The following is a 14,930-nucleotide window of genomic DNA, read 5'->3' as shown; positions in this document are numbered from 1 at the left end:
TGTGATAACACTTGAAAAGGCCGAGCTATGTGTCTTAGAGGGAGAGGAGGGGGGAGGGGGGAATAAGACTATGCCAAACAAAAATTAATAAGCGGAATATAAAAAATAAATAGCCAAAAAGAATGCAAATAATAAAAGGAGATAACAACCTTAAAGATCAAGTATTGAGAGGTTGATACAAACTTAGTTCTAAGGACAACCTAACACCAAAAACCAATTGTTTATGGCAGGACAACCTTATCAGAACGTAGGTGAGTACACAAAACTCAAACTCAAGAGGATATGAAAGAAATAGAAACTAATCTATTACAACATTCACCACACAATCCTGAAATATAAAGATTACAACATTCACATCCACAAATACATCTCACAATCTTAAACCATAAAAGATGAAGAAATAAATCACACAACCTCCAAACACAGAGAATTATAATGGTTCACTTGTGTGTACACCACCTGTTAATAAACAGGCACACAACTACTCCACTCTTAATATCTACTCCCTCGGGATATTAGCGTTCACTAATAAAAATAGGTTTTTCAAGGTTCACTTAAAACTTCACAATTGTGTCTTTAGATGGGCTTACACAATTCAAAAAAAACCCTCGCTCTAAGATTTTCTAAATCACCTCAGACAAAACCAAAATAGAGATTTTTAGAACAATCTCACAAACCATAAATGAATTGAATTACAGAAAAAGAAAAAACTTATTTATATGACATTCTGAAGCAGCCTGGTAGAACCAACCTAATGACGACGTAAATGTTCAACGTTCAGTCTCACAAGTATATAAGGTTCTAAGTCTAGATGATTTTTAATTAAATTAGCAAGGGCTTTGTATTGATTTTGATCTCAAGGAAGGGTAAATCAAATATCCCTTTTCAAAATGAGAATGGAATAGAGAATCAAAATAAAAAAACAAGAGCTACTTTAAAGAATCTTAAATGTGCATAAAATAGCTTAGAATGTACTCAAAATTATCTCAGAGTATTGCTTAAGAATGATAAGAATTGAATAGAAAACTCTGAAATTCGAGCACTATTTATAGGTGAAAAATCAGTTCGCACGACTGGCCTTTGGTTAGCTACGACTGGCCTTATCCAAAAAGATTTTAAAAATTCTGGCGCGATAAGATTTTTCAGCTACACGACTGGCCTTATGGGTCCCACGACTAGTCAAGTGGCTTGCTCGACTGGTTGTGGACACCACACGACTGGTCATGTGAGTCCAGATTACTTGCTGGAAAATAAGTCAAGCACTGCACGACTGGTCAAGAACTATTCACACGACTGATTGAGTAGTTTTTAGGACTGGTCATAGATCAATAGAAATTTTTAAAAAATTCATAAAAAATCTTGGATTGGTCAAGGAAATAGGTCTGGTCGATCCAGTGCTAGGGCTAGTCGAAAGAACAAACTTGTACACTTACAAAATGACCGAATGAAAGTATGAAATGATCTAATCATGATTTAAGGTCAATCTACATCAATCATACTAGACTTGTGTGGTAGAACATATGAACACTTAATCTATCGATCACTTCAGTAGTTTTAATTCTTGTGATCTTCAAAGCTTGAACTCGACATACCAAAAATAATCTTCAACTAGGTCTTGAGTTCTTGGACTTTTCTGGTTCCAGATCTTGAACCACAATGTTCTTGAAAACTCTATCTTTACTCAATGTATAAAAGTCTTCACTTTCTTCCAGTTTGAAGATCTCGGTAAGTTCGTCATAGATATCAGCAAGATAGATTCAGCACGAACAAAATGAACGTCGAAGATTCAATGTGAAGAGATGCATAAGCTTGATACAAATCAAGATACAAACTTAAATTGGTTTGTCACATCAAAATTTGACAATACTTAGGGTTTATCAACATAGCATTTCCAGGGTCCACTGAAATGGTGGGGTCCACTTCCCAAATGGCTATAAAATGGATGAGCAGTGCAAATATGCAACATGTACACCTAAGTGGGCTACATATGCACTAATCCAGCCTGGGGCTTAAAATCAAGTCAATCTGTGGCTTGTGTGGGTCACGCCACACATAAAAGTTGAGAGGGTTACCCTCCACTAAAATATTCATAATTATTTGTTGGGCCCACCAAGACGTGGTTCATAAATCCAGCCCATCCATTTTATGTGTCCCACTTGGTTGAGGGGTCAAACCAAGTTTCAGATGAATCCAAATTTTAGGTGGACCTCAGCAAGTTCGTTTATATGTTTTAGCCACATGATTTTAGATGGTGTGGACCACCTAAGTTCCATGAATGGCTGTTTTTTGGGGTATCCCATTTTAAAAAGGGGACCCATCAAATGCACGGTGTTGATGCTCTTCATACATCACGGTGGGGCCCACCGTCCCTGCCTATTCCAAGCAGCAGGACATTGCTTGCTGCAGTGTCCTCTGGACACTCACAATAAGGGACATCCAACCCTTTACTTTTTTGTGGTTTTTCATAGATGGGGCCCACATCAGGATGATCCACTTCATTTGTTGGGTTCTCTGGCTCGTGACAGGTCCAATGAGCCCCATATTTGGTATGTTTAGGCGTATAAAAACATCACAGCGGGCCCTTATAGATTTGATTGTAAATATCACTGTTAAAAATGATTTTCAATGGTGTGGCCTACCAGATATTTGGATTGGCTTCATTTTTCGGCTCAAGGCCTAAAATGAGCTGGGAAATTGGATGGACGGTGTGGATCAAATACATACATCATTTGGGGGGGGGGGGGGGGGTGTTATGGTCCCACTGACCTTCCCGTCATTTTAAAGTAGTTGGGATGCTACTTGCTACAGCGTCCTCTCTCTTTTTTTTTGTTATATGATATGTGCACGTGTGTGCATGGGTGTGTGTTCAATGGGCCACACTTGGACGGTTTGGATGGTATACAAACATTACAATGGGCCCATGGTAGGGCCATGGTTAATGAGCCTCATTCCTTAATCATTATCATTATCATCACCTCATCACCATAATTAATCATCCAAATAATCAAGAAAGAAAACAAACCATAAAAGTGGAGGGGATGTACTCACCTTGATGGACTAGATGGATGGTTGAGATGGATGAAAGGGATGGGATTAATGGTCCACCAAGGACACTCGTCTCTCTCTCTATCTTATGGTAGGAAAATGGTGAAAATGTTGAGGATTGAAGGGGTATTTGTAGAGAATTTGCTAAAATTGTGGTTAGGTTAGATTAGTGTGGTTATGATTAGCTTAGGCAAGGATTATAACAAGTAATGCATGATTAGGACTTAATGGTGGATTAAATGAGACATGGGGTGGCATGGCATGACGACATCATGCATAAGGTGTTGTATGGAGAATGATTAACTTTGGATACACATGAGAGAGGGGTGGTATGGGTGTGTGACATCACACACATGGGTAGAGATTCTCTCACCCGTGTGTGACATGGTGCATGTGTGCATAGCATGTGTTGTACACATGTGTAGAATGAAATATATGGCGCCATGTGCACATGATACACCAACAATTCTTTACAGTGCATCTCACTAACGAAGCATTGTACAGATGCACGGGTGGTACCTCCGTGATCATGGCGATGGGGCAGTTGATAACAAATAGGTTTTGAGGTCTTGGGGTTCCAGTCAGTTAGGTGTACACTATGCATGGTTAGTTCAAGTCTTGCCAAGGGCGTCGATCATCCTGCACATAAACAGAAAATGGTATGGAATGGATGGGGTCTTACAATCTACCCTCTTAATAAAAATTTCATCCTCGAAATTTCTAGTCACAAATACATTATCAAACTCATAACATAGAAATCCGAACATACATCTCACCATATATACCAAACAATCATCCATCAAGCACTAGAGGGTATTGCTTGCGGCTATTTACCTCATGCCTCAGTGTCAAGTATAGTCTCTAGGTTCTCAACTAGGGAATCCTGTTTTAACTAGGTTCTCAAACCGGGAATCCTAGATTCATATCTCTATATTCATACAAATAAGGGTTAATAATAGCATCTAAGTTTTCGATTAATTGTTGTAGGAGACCTAGTTTAAGTTCTTCTATGTTTTCCAACTGCTGACTCTACTCGTAAGTGATCCCAAATCTCATTCTCTGATACCACCTTCTATCACGCCCCAAATCTGGGGACGGATAACTTCCATAATGCCCTGAATCCAGCACTCAAATTTCATGCACCAAGTCCCGAGTTCGATGCACCACAAGGAAGATTTTTTTACTAAATTTTTTTATAATAATAATACCTAAGCATGATGATCTGTAATCACAATACAAAGCACCAACTTCCATTATAAATCCTGATGGTTATAAGTACAATGCTTTTCCAACAGGTACATAGTGTCAATATTGCCAAATCATGAAATAGATACATGTATTGAGAAAGCTATGTCCTCCTCATTCCGCGTTAAGTGCAAAAATTCCGCGTTAACAAACACGGCCTTAGTGAGTATACTTGTGTGTGCGTAGTGTACATGCATGCAGTAATAATCAAATATCAGAGACACAAGCGGAAGCATAATGATCAAGTAATGTTACATAAAGCCAAGAGGGCATGACGCAATGCAAGAGTTAATATGAAAAAGTATGCCGTGTGTATGTAGGCATACAAATCCTCCTTGAAAAGTCCACATCACGATATAGTTATCATCACTGGGAATCACCAGGGCCTGATATCTAGAGCAAGTCTGAAACTTGTTGAATAGAGGCCTCGCATACCTTCTTTGTCGGTGGGGGGCCTATATCCATGCCAATACCCACCTGACACATCTTTAGCGGACCCATTTTGGGGGCTGGTCAAACCCAACCACATTCGCTCCAACTCTTCAACTAAGCATGGTTGAACCTCTTCTCACCCGACCGCGTCGCTGGGAGTCAAGCCTACTTTGGTCTTCGGCACCAGGTGACCCATGGCATCTGCCCAGTTTTAACGATGAGGCTCGAGGGTACCACTCAAGGTTTAAGGAATTTCACCCAAGGTTCTGGGACCCAGTTTAAGAAAACCAAATTCTCGGTGTCCACAAATACCAACCACGATGCCACTGTGGTGGTCTCATCAATATAACCACGATGTTGCTATGATTCTCAATCCATCTCATGAGGATGCTATGCAAAATGAAATGATAATCCACAAGCATGTTATGCAGTATAATTGCACTCAAGTAATGCTATGCATATAAGCCACATATGCATACGAGGCAACACTAATACTAATCGGCCTCCTCTGCGAACCACATTCGATATGCAGTCCTTATTGTGGAAAGGATATACATGTAATATCTGCATCAACATAAACATAAATTGCAATGTAGCATCAAGTGAGCTTTAGGGACTTCAACCCAGGGACCAAGCCTGCGGTCTCTTGGACCAGATAACATCCGCACATACTCCATGTGCACTCCGCACCAACATCCTCTATCACATACTCCATCATGTGCACCCCACACCAACATCCTCTACCACATGCATATGATCTCCGTATGATCAAACTTGCACACTGAGCAGTCCTCGTCCATGATGCATGTACATGTAGATGTGCGTGTAGATGCAATATACACAAATATCATAAGACCAGTAAAAAATTATCATGGTACCAACATGACAAATCAGTGGTATAATGTGCACACTCCCTCATGATCATGGAGCTATGCGAGTGTCACACATCCACATCACAAGTGTGCACCAACCACACAATAGCACAACTAGGATTAATCCATCACTCGACACCAATCGCATGGCCGAAACCTCATGCAGTGGCACCAGAACAAGTTGTATATCAAACACATGCAAGTGATGCACACATACCATAACATGTCTCAATTCTGCATGTAAAGATCCATAACTATTCAAAAGCTAGTTCGTATTACCAACATACTCATTCACGGTTAAGAGTTAAGTGGTTCACCTCATTAGTTCCGTAGGAAGTGGGTGCATAAGTGTCACCTCATTATATGGCGCTAGGTGCACTATCTATGACTTGAGGTAATACATACAGTAGTTCACTTAGTCCTTACGTCCAATTGAACACCACCCAAGCATATAAACATAAATTAGCATTACCATACAATACAATCATCGCATCTAACCATACACGCATCATCATCACCTCAAGTATCACATTACACAATCACCGCACATGTGCCATCACCACATGCATAATTAGATTTCAATCCAATGCCTCAACATGTTTACTTATTATTTCAAGTGGACTAAGGCCCAGTTCATTGCCACACTTGAATGGGCTAGTTAGTGGGTTTCTACATCCTAATCTTCTGGCTTATTGGGTGGTCCATTTAATTACCACAGACGGTTCATTTAAGGACTCGATCATAACTCATTCACAAGGCCTAAATGGGATTTGACATACATATATCATAAGAAGTCTCATACACTTACTAAGAAGCCCAAACATAGGCCCAATATGCACATCTTATGTAATCTCACATTCTTAGTAAGAGGAAGTAACCCATGGGCCCAATAGGTTTACCGCTAATGGGCCCACAAGGCATCCACTCAAGGGGGGCTTTAAGGCTAATAGGCCCACCACTCTAATACCATTGTGAACAAATTAGTGGAGTCCACAAATCAAGCCCAATACTATTAACAAGATGGGTTCAACAATCAATCTGACACACGTCCTAAGTTCACATACCCAAGAGATTACATTATTAGAAGTCCATATAGTTGAGTGGCCACACAATTATCACTCTACTTACCAAATAAAGGATTTAAGGTCAGATGGTTACTTATTTTTACTACACCATAGCTTGCATAATGGGGCAACTACTTTATTAAAATTTCTCATGGTCAGGCGGCCAGTACTACAATTTCATATAAATTAGTATATAAATGATTACTATCATGATCTAGTGTCCACATTTCAAAATATCCAAATATAATTCAACAATCACAATCATACCTACCATTCATGGCTACACTACGTTACGCTAAGTCTTATACTACAATCACTTAACACGTCACATAGTTAATGACTCATATTTGGTGTCACATGGTTAAGGGTCAAGGGCTACATTTCATCATACCATTTATGGTTAAGAGATCTCAACGCATAAAATCCAGGACCTTGATAGCATTAGCTTGGGTAACATAACCCTACATCACACTCGATCTAATGTACAACTTGGTCATACATGATTTAAGTGGTGATGTCTATGTCGATAAGCACAAACCCACATTGTTGAATGACAACCAATGCCACTTGATTTCATACAGTTAAGTGGCCTTGTGCGTATTTCACATTCATACGATTAGATGGCTACATATACACCACCTTTCCTATGCTTAAGTGGCCATATATACATTAAATACCCACATGATTAATGGGCCAAATAGGTATATCACACCCTCATACCACTAGAGTCTACATATTTGTTATAATTGAACATGTTTAAGGATTTAAACACAAGTCACATGATTTTATTACTTGGGGCCGCACTCCAAGCAAAGTGTCAAGTGGTCAAGGGCTATCCATTCATTATATAATTATCTAATCTAGGGCAGTAACCCAATCCCACATGATTTAGGGCAGATGGGACGTCACATGATCATGTGGTGGTTGACCACTCATGTAGTACAATTTCACGTGGATCAGGGACAACACATGCACCATAAGTTCACATAGCTTAGCAGTTGCCTAATCATCACATGATCATGTAGTTTGGGCCACATACAATCACAAGTTTGCACATAGAAGGTAGACCACATCAAATTATCAGATCCCATAATTCAGGGCCATAAAAGTCTTAATATCCTCTCCATCTAGGTTACGTCACCTTAGGAACAAGTCAAAAGACAAATAACCATACTCGCTGGACAGTGTGGGCTACTAGCTTGGGGTCTGCTCTAAGATTTGTACCATACTCTAAAACAAGCGACATGTGGATGAACAACGTTGATACGAAGCACATGCATCACATGGAATCTACAGCGAACCCATGATTTAGACAGTTTTGACGACACATAAGCAGTACAGTGGACCCCGATAATGTCTTTTAAAGGTAAATGCTATTTTCCCGTGGACATGGTACACTGAGATTTGCATCTAATTTATTTTGAGCTAACATGAAGGGTTGGGTCCACTGAAATGGTGGGGTCCACTTCCCAAATGGCTATAAAATGGATGAGCGGCGTAGATATGCAACACGTACACCTAAGTGGGCTACACATGCACCAATCCATGGTGGGCCTGGGGCTTAAAATCAAGTCAATCTATGGCTTGTGTGGGCCACACCACACAGAAAAGTTGAGAGGGTTATCCTCCATTAAAATATTCATAATTATTTGTTGGGCCCACTAAGACGTGGTTCATAAATCCAACCCATCCATTTTGTGTGTCTCACTTGGTTAAGGGGTTAGATCAAGTTTCAGATGAATCCAAATTTTAGGTGGACCCTATCAAGTTCTTTTATATGTTTTAGCCACATGATTTTAGATGGTGTGGGCCACCTGAGTTCCATGTATGGATGATTTTTGGGGTATCCCATTTTTAAAAGGGGACCCATCAAATGCATGATGTTGATGCTCGTCATACATCACGGTGGGGCCTGCGCTGGGACCCACCAATGTTGCCTATTCCAAGCAGCAGGACGCTGCTTGCTACAGTGTCCTTTGGATGCTGACAACAAGGGTTGTCTAGTCCTTTGTTTTTTGTGGTTTTTCATAGGTGAGACCCACATCAGGACGATCCACTTCGTCTGTCGGTTCTTTGGCTCGTGATAGGTCCAATGAGCTTAATATTCGGTATGTTTAGGCTTACAGAAATATCACAGCGGGCCCTAATAGATTTAATAGTAAATATCACTGTTAAAAATGATTTTTGGTGTCTACCAGAGATTTGGATTGGCTTCATTTTTCGACTCAAGGCCTAAAATGAGCTGAGAAATTGGATGAACGGTGTGGATCAAATACATACATCATTGGGATGGGGGGACAGCCCCTCCCTTCATTTTAAAACAACTGGGATCCTGCTTCCTACAACGTCCACTCTTTTTCTTGTTAGATGATATGTGCACGTGTGTGAGCTTGGCCAGCCCAATAAGCCTCACTTGGACGGTTTGGATGGTATACAAACATTATAATGGGCCCACGGTAGGCCATAGTTAATGAGTCTCATTCCATAATCATTATCATTATCATCACATCATCACCACAATTAATTATCCAAATAATCAAGAAAGAAAATAAACCATAAGAGTGGAGGGAGTGTACTCACCTTAATGGACTAGATGGGTGGTTGAGATGGATGGAAATGAAGGGATTGATGGCCCACCAAGATCACTCATCTCTCTCTCTTATGGTGGAAAAATTGCGAAAATGTTGAGGATTGAAGGGGTATTTGTAGAGAATTTGTTAAAATTGTGGTTAGGTTAGATTAATGTGGTTATGATTAGCTTAGGCAAGGATTATGACAAGTAATGCATGATTAGGACTTAATGGTAGATTAAACGAGACATGGAGTGGTATGGCATGATGACATCATGTATAAGGTATTGTATGGAGTAGGGTTGACTTTGGATACACATGAGAGAGGGGTGGTATAGGTGTGTGACATCACACACATGGGTAGAGATTATATCACCAATGTGTGGTAAGGTACATGTGTGCATAGCATGTATTGTGCACATGTGTGGAATGAAATTATGGCGCCATGTGCACATAATACACTAACAATTCTTCGTGGCGTATCTCACTGACGGAGAGTCATACAGATGCATGGGTGGTACCTGCGCCATCACGGTGATGGGGCGGTCGATATGAAGTAGGTTTCAATGTCTTGGGGTTCCAGTTAGTCAGGTGTGCACTATGCATGGCTAGTTCAGGTCTTGCTAAGGGCATCAATCATTATGCACATAGACATAGAAAATGGTATGAAATGAATGTGGTCTTATACATAGTCTACTACCAAGAATATGTAAATATTTCCAAAGGATTCGGGGAATGACCCCATGAAATCGATGCCCCAGCAATTGAATGCTTAATGATAAGAATTGGGTTTAGTGACATCATATTTCGATGAGACAATCCTCTCAATATCTGACAACACTTACAAGCTTTGCGAAACTCATGGGCATCTTTGAATATAGTGGGCCAGTAAAAGCCACACTGCAGAATTTTGGCCATGGTCTTTTTAATAAAAAAGTGACCACCACGGGCCTGAGAGTGACAAAAGGAGATAACACGCTGATGTTTTCTGGCACATATCTCCTTAGAATTTGGTCTGGGTAATATTTAAACAAGGGTTATCCTAGAAAAACTTACATACCTTGGCAAAAAATTTCTTTTTATCTTACACAGTCTAGTATGTTGCCATGAAACCTATGGCAAGATAATTTGCAATGTCTACAAACCAAGGTAATTGAGAGAGCTTAAACAGTTGTTCATTAGGAAACATATCATTTATTGGCGTCAGCTTAAGGGAATCGAGGAGATCAAGTCTTAAAAGATGGTCAGCCACTACGTTCTATTCATTTTTATCTCGTATTTCTATATCGAATTCCTGGAGTAGAAGGATCCATCTTATCAAGCGAGGCTTGGCATTATTCTTAAAAAGAAGGTATTTCAGCGCTGCATGGTAGTGTAAATGATGATCTTGGATCCGATTAGGTAAGACCTAAATTTGTCCAAAGTGAATACTACGGCTAAGAGTTCCTTCTCCATAGTAGAATAGTTCACTTGGGCAGAATTTAGAGTTCTACTCGCATAGTGAATCACATAAGGCTTCTTCTCTTTTATCTGACCTAACACCACCCCAATAGCATAGTCAGATGCATTGTATATAATCTTAAAAGGGATGCTCCAATCGGGTGGCTGCATGATAGGAGTGGTAGTTAATATGCCCGTGAGCATAGAAAAAACTTTATGGCATTCTTCACTCCACTCAAATGGGGTATCCTTTTGGAGAAGATTACATAAAGGATGATAGAGGTGGAAAAATTCTTTTATGAATCGTCTATAAAATTCAACATGTCCTAAGAAGGATCGCATGTCAAGTATGCTCTTGGTTGGAGGTAGGTTAGAGATAAGATCAATTTTAGCCTTGTCTACCTTGAGGATAAAATTATGTGTCCAAGAACTATTCCCTTAGAAACTATGAAATGACATTTCTCCCAATTCAAAATCAAATTCATTTCTTCGCATTGCTTTAACACATTTTTCAGATTTTTTAGACACTCGTTGAAGGATGGACCAAAAATAGAGAATTCGTCCATGAAGACCTCTAAAGATTATCCCACCATGTCAAAAAAATACTCAACATGCATCATTGAAAGGTAGTAGGAGCATTACACAATCCAAATGACATCATTTGGTAAGCAAAGGTGCCAAAGGGACATATGAATGTTGTCTTTTCTTGATCTTTAAGGATGATCTCTATCTGATTGTAACTCGAATATCCATCAAGGAAACAATAGTAAGAGTGACCAGCTAGCCTTTCCAAAATTTGATCAATGAAGGGTAAAGGAAAGTGGTCTTTCCTTATAATGTTATTCAATTTTTTATAGTCAATGCACATTCTCAAACCAATAACGACTCTAATTGGCATGAGTTCATTATCGACATTGGCTACGATGGTGATTCCAGACTTCTTATGAACCACCTGAGTAGGACTCACCCATTGACTGTCAAATATAGGGTATATGATACCCACATCCAAAAACTTCAAGACCTCTCCTTTAACCACTTCCTTTAAATTTGGATTTAACCAACGTTGTGGTTGTTGGGAGGTCTTCACATTATCCTCGAGATGAATATAGTGAGTACAATAGTCAATTCCCTTGAGGTCCACAATCGACCATCCAAGAGCTCTTTTATACTTGATGAGAGTAGAAATAAGCTCACTCTCTTGTTTTTTTCTCAAGGTGGGAAGAAATCACCAGGTATGTCTCATCCTAACCTAAGATGACATATTTAAGATGAGCAAGCAAAGGTTTTAGGTCAAGCTTCAGTGCTTTGTGGCTAGATGGTAGAGGCACTATATTGGTTTGGTGCAAAGTTTTAAATTGTGGCCTCCACTGGTTATATTCAAATACCAATGTAACATCAAGCAAGGCATCCATCTCCCTAATCATGTTATCATCTAAATAAGGGGAGTAGGACAATGCCAAATAAAACTTATAACAGCGGAATTAAAAAGAAAATGATAGCCAGAGCAAATCACAATGCAGGAAAGTAAAATAACCTAAAAATTCAGATCTTGAGAGGTTGATACAAACGTTGTTCTAAGGACAACGTTACACCAAAACCAGAGTTTATGGTAGACAACCTTATTTCTAGAAAGATCTTTGTATCAAGTCTCAAATGAAGAGGAATACAAACATAAATACAAACTGAATTGAAATAAATTGTAATAAAAAATGTATTGTTCCAGGGACAGCCATACACCATAAAAATGGCAAGGCAACCTTACTGGAACAACTTTTAAAAGAAATTAAATATCAAGTTGATAAAGGAATAGCAGAAAATAAATTCTAAACTATTACAACATTCTCATAGTGCTTGAATTAAATGATTACAACATTCACCACCATACATACATCCCACAAAAGAATAATTAAAGATTAGTATAAATCATTAAACCACAACACAAGGGATTATAGTGGTTCGCTGTGTACACCAACTACTTAAACAACAACCACACAAAATGCTACTCCACTCCTAATATCCTCACACAGGGATATTAGCGTTTACTAACAAAATAGGTTTTCCCAGTTCACCCAAAACCTTCACAATTGTGTCTTTGTCCGTGGCTTACACAATTAAAAAAACCCCACTTCGAGTTTTCCTGGCTCTCCTGGATAACCAATATAACAAGATTTTTCGGCAAATCTTGAAAGAAACCAAAACAAAAAGGAATTTACAATTAAATATAAAATACGATTATCTCCTTCGATGTAGCAGCTCGGTAGAACCAAATCGAGTAGATGATTGAATGTCCAAGTTCAATGTCCAAGACTCAATTACAATGGTTCTAATTCTAATAGATTTTAAATTAAACCGAATAGGGCTTGCCTTAATTGATTTTAATTCCAAAGAAAGGGAATAATAATTCCTCTTATCAAATTAGATTGGAATAGCTAAAACAAAATCAATTAAATAAAGCTAAGGAAAGAGAATATTAAATAAGCACACTTAGCTTAGATGGAGCAAATTATCTCTCAAAAGTTCGACGAAGATTGGCTTGAATGGATTAATTAATTCGATGATTTCTTATGAGATTCATGCACTATTTATAGGTAAGCAGATCTTCGACTGGTTTAGAGAGCTCTTCGACTAGTCGAAAATCGATATTTGAAAAATCCGGGATATGCTATCGTAGGTCACTTACGCGGTCGTAGGTCTCCTTCGGTAGTCGTAGGTCTGAAACCATTTGGATTTCGAGTCGAAGATTGTCGACTAGTCGTAGATGCAGTCGACACTGTTCTGGTCGAACAGATTCTGGACTAGTCGAAGCCTAACAGATTTCATCCGAAATTTGTAACAAACTCACGATTGATTGAGGAATTTCTTAGACTGGTCGAAGCAACTCTAGGACTAGTCGAAGAAGGCCTAGGACTAGTCGAAGAACAGACCAAACTCATGTAAAATAAACATTCGGTTTATGTATCCGAAATGACCTACTTCTAAGGTCAACCTATGGTCATCAAACCTCAATCATGAAGTAAAGGACATTGAAACATTAGGAACAAGTGACCTTGAAGAATAAGCCTTGAAGTCTTGATGTAGATCAATCTTGAAATCTTGATGTAGCTCAATCTTGAAAGGGTCTTGAGTTATTTACCAACTGCCTTGTACTCTTCTTGTAGCTTGAGTCTTGTCTTGTGAGCTTTGCTTGTTTATGAATGTTGATCCTTGTGATTTTGGCACCACAAATTTGACAATAGACAGGGATATAAACTATAGCACTTACAATCTCCCCCTTTGTCAAATTAGTGACAAAACACATAACCAAGGTAAACAAAAAAGTAAAACAATTGGTTAATACCTGCAAATCAATATTCAATATTCAACATTCAACCAGTTTCATTCAACAAGCTCAAACATACTCAACAAGATCAAACATACTCTCCCTGACCCCCTGAGTAACATAACCAATGCTACTCCTCTCATAATCACATTAAGAACAAACCATTCTCCCCCTTTTTGTCACAATATGACAAAGGAGAACTAAATAAAGGAATTCATGAGAGTAAACATGAGGAGGTAAGAGAGTATAGCAAAAGAGTGATAGAGATATTTAGCATAGCATCACATAGGAGAAATATCCAGCATAAAACATAAATAGAATCCAACTCAAAATCAGTCAACCAAGTGCTAAGTTATAAAGTTATTACAGACCAGAAGTCTCATAAAAACTAGTCAGAACTAGAACTTGATGACGGAGCGGGAATAGAGGGATCAAGTTGGTGCATGCCTTTGTTCAATCGCCTAAGATATTTACGCATGTACTTGAATTGCAAATCATGAGCAACGACATGTTTTCCATCTTTACATTTATATTCTCAACTTTCTCCTCTAAAGCACTCAGACGAGCATCAACATTAGATGGTATAAAATCGGATCATTTGCTGAGTCGAATCCAATTCCTCAAAAATGTCATCCATATTACTTCACCTTCTTCATGACCACCACCACCACCACCACCTTGTTCGGAAGCAAATCCAACTTCATCTTATTGATATTAGTATTGTTGAAGATCGATGATGGATAGGTGCCTCATCAATCGGCATATCGACTAACATATGTGTAACCAATACCCATTAAATAGGCAAAAGGAATGTCACTATGACCAGGATGGAGTCGAAATCAAGAATGAAATGACAGATTAAGGATGGTAAATAAATCCGAGTACCATTGGAAATTGCATGGATAACACAAACCATAAATGAAGTCAAGTCGATTTATTACCC

Source organism: Magnolia sinica, chromosome 2 (genome assembly GCF_029962835.1).
Source record: "Magnolia sinica isolate HGM2019 chromosome 2, MsV1, whole genome shotgun sequence".
Lineage (NCBI taxonomy): Eukaryota > Viridiplantae > Streptophyta > Magnoliopsida > Magnoliales > Magnoliaceae > Magnolia > Magnolia sinica.
The sequence above is the reverse complement of the archived record's forward strand: the minus strand, read 5'-3'. Positions refer to the sequence as shown.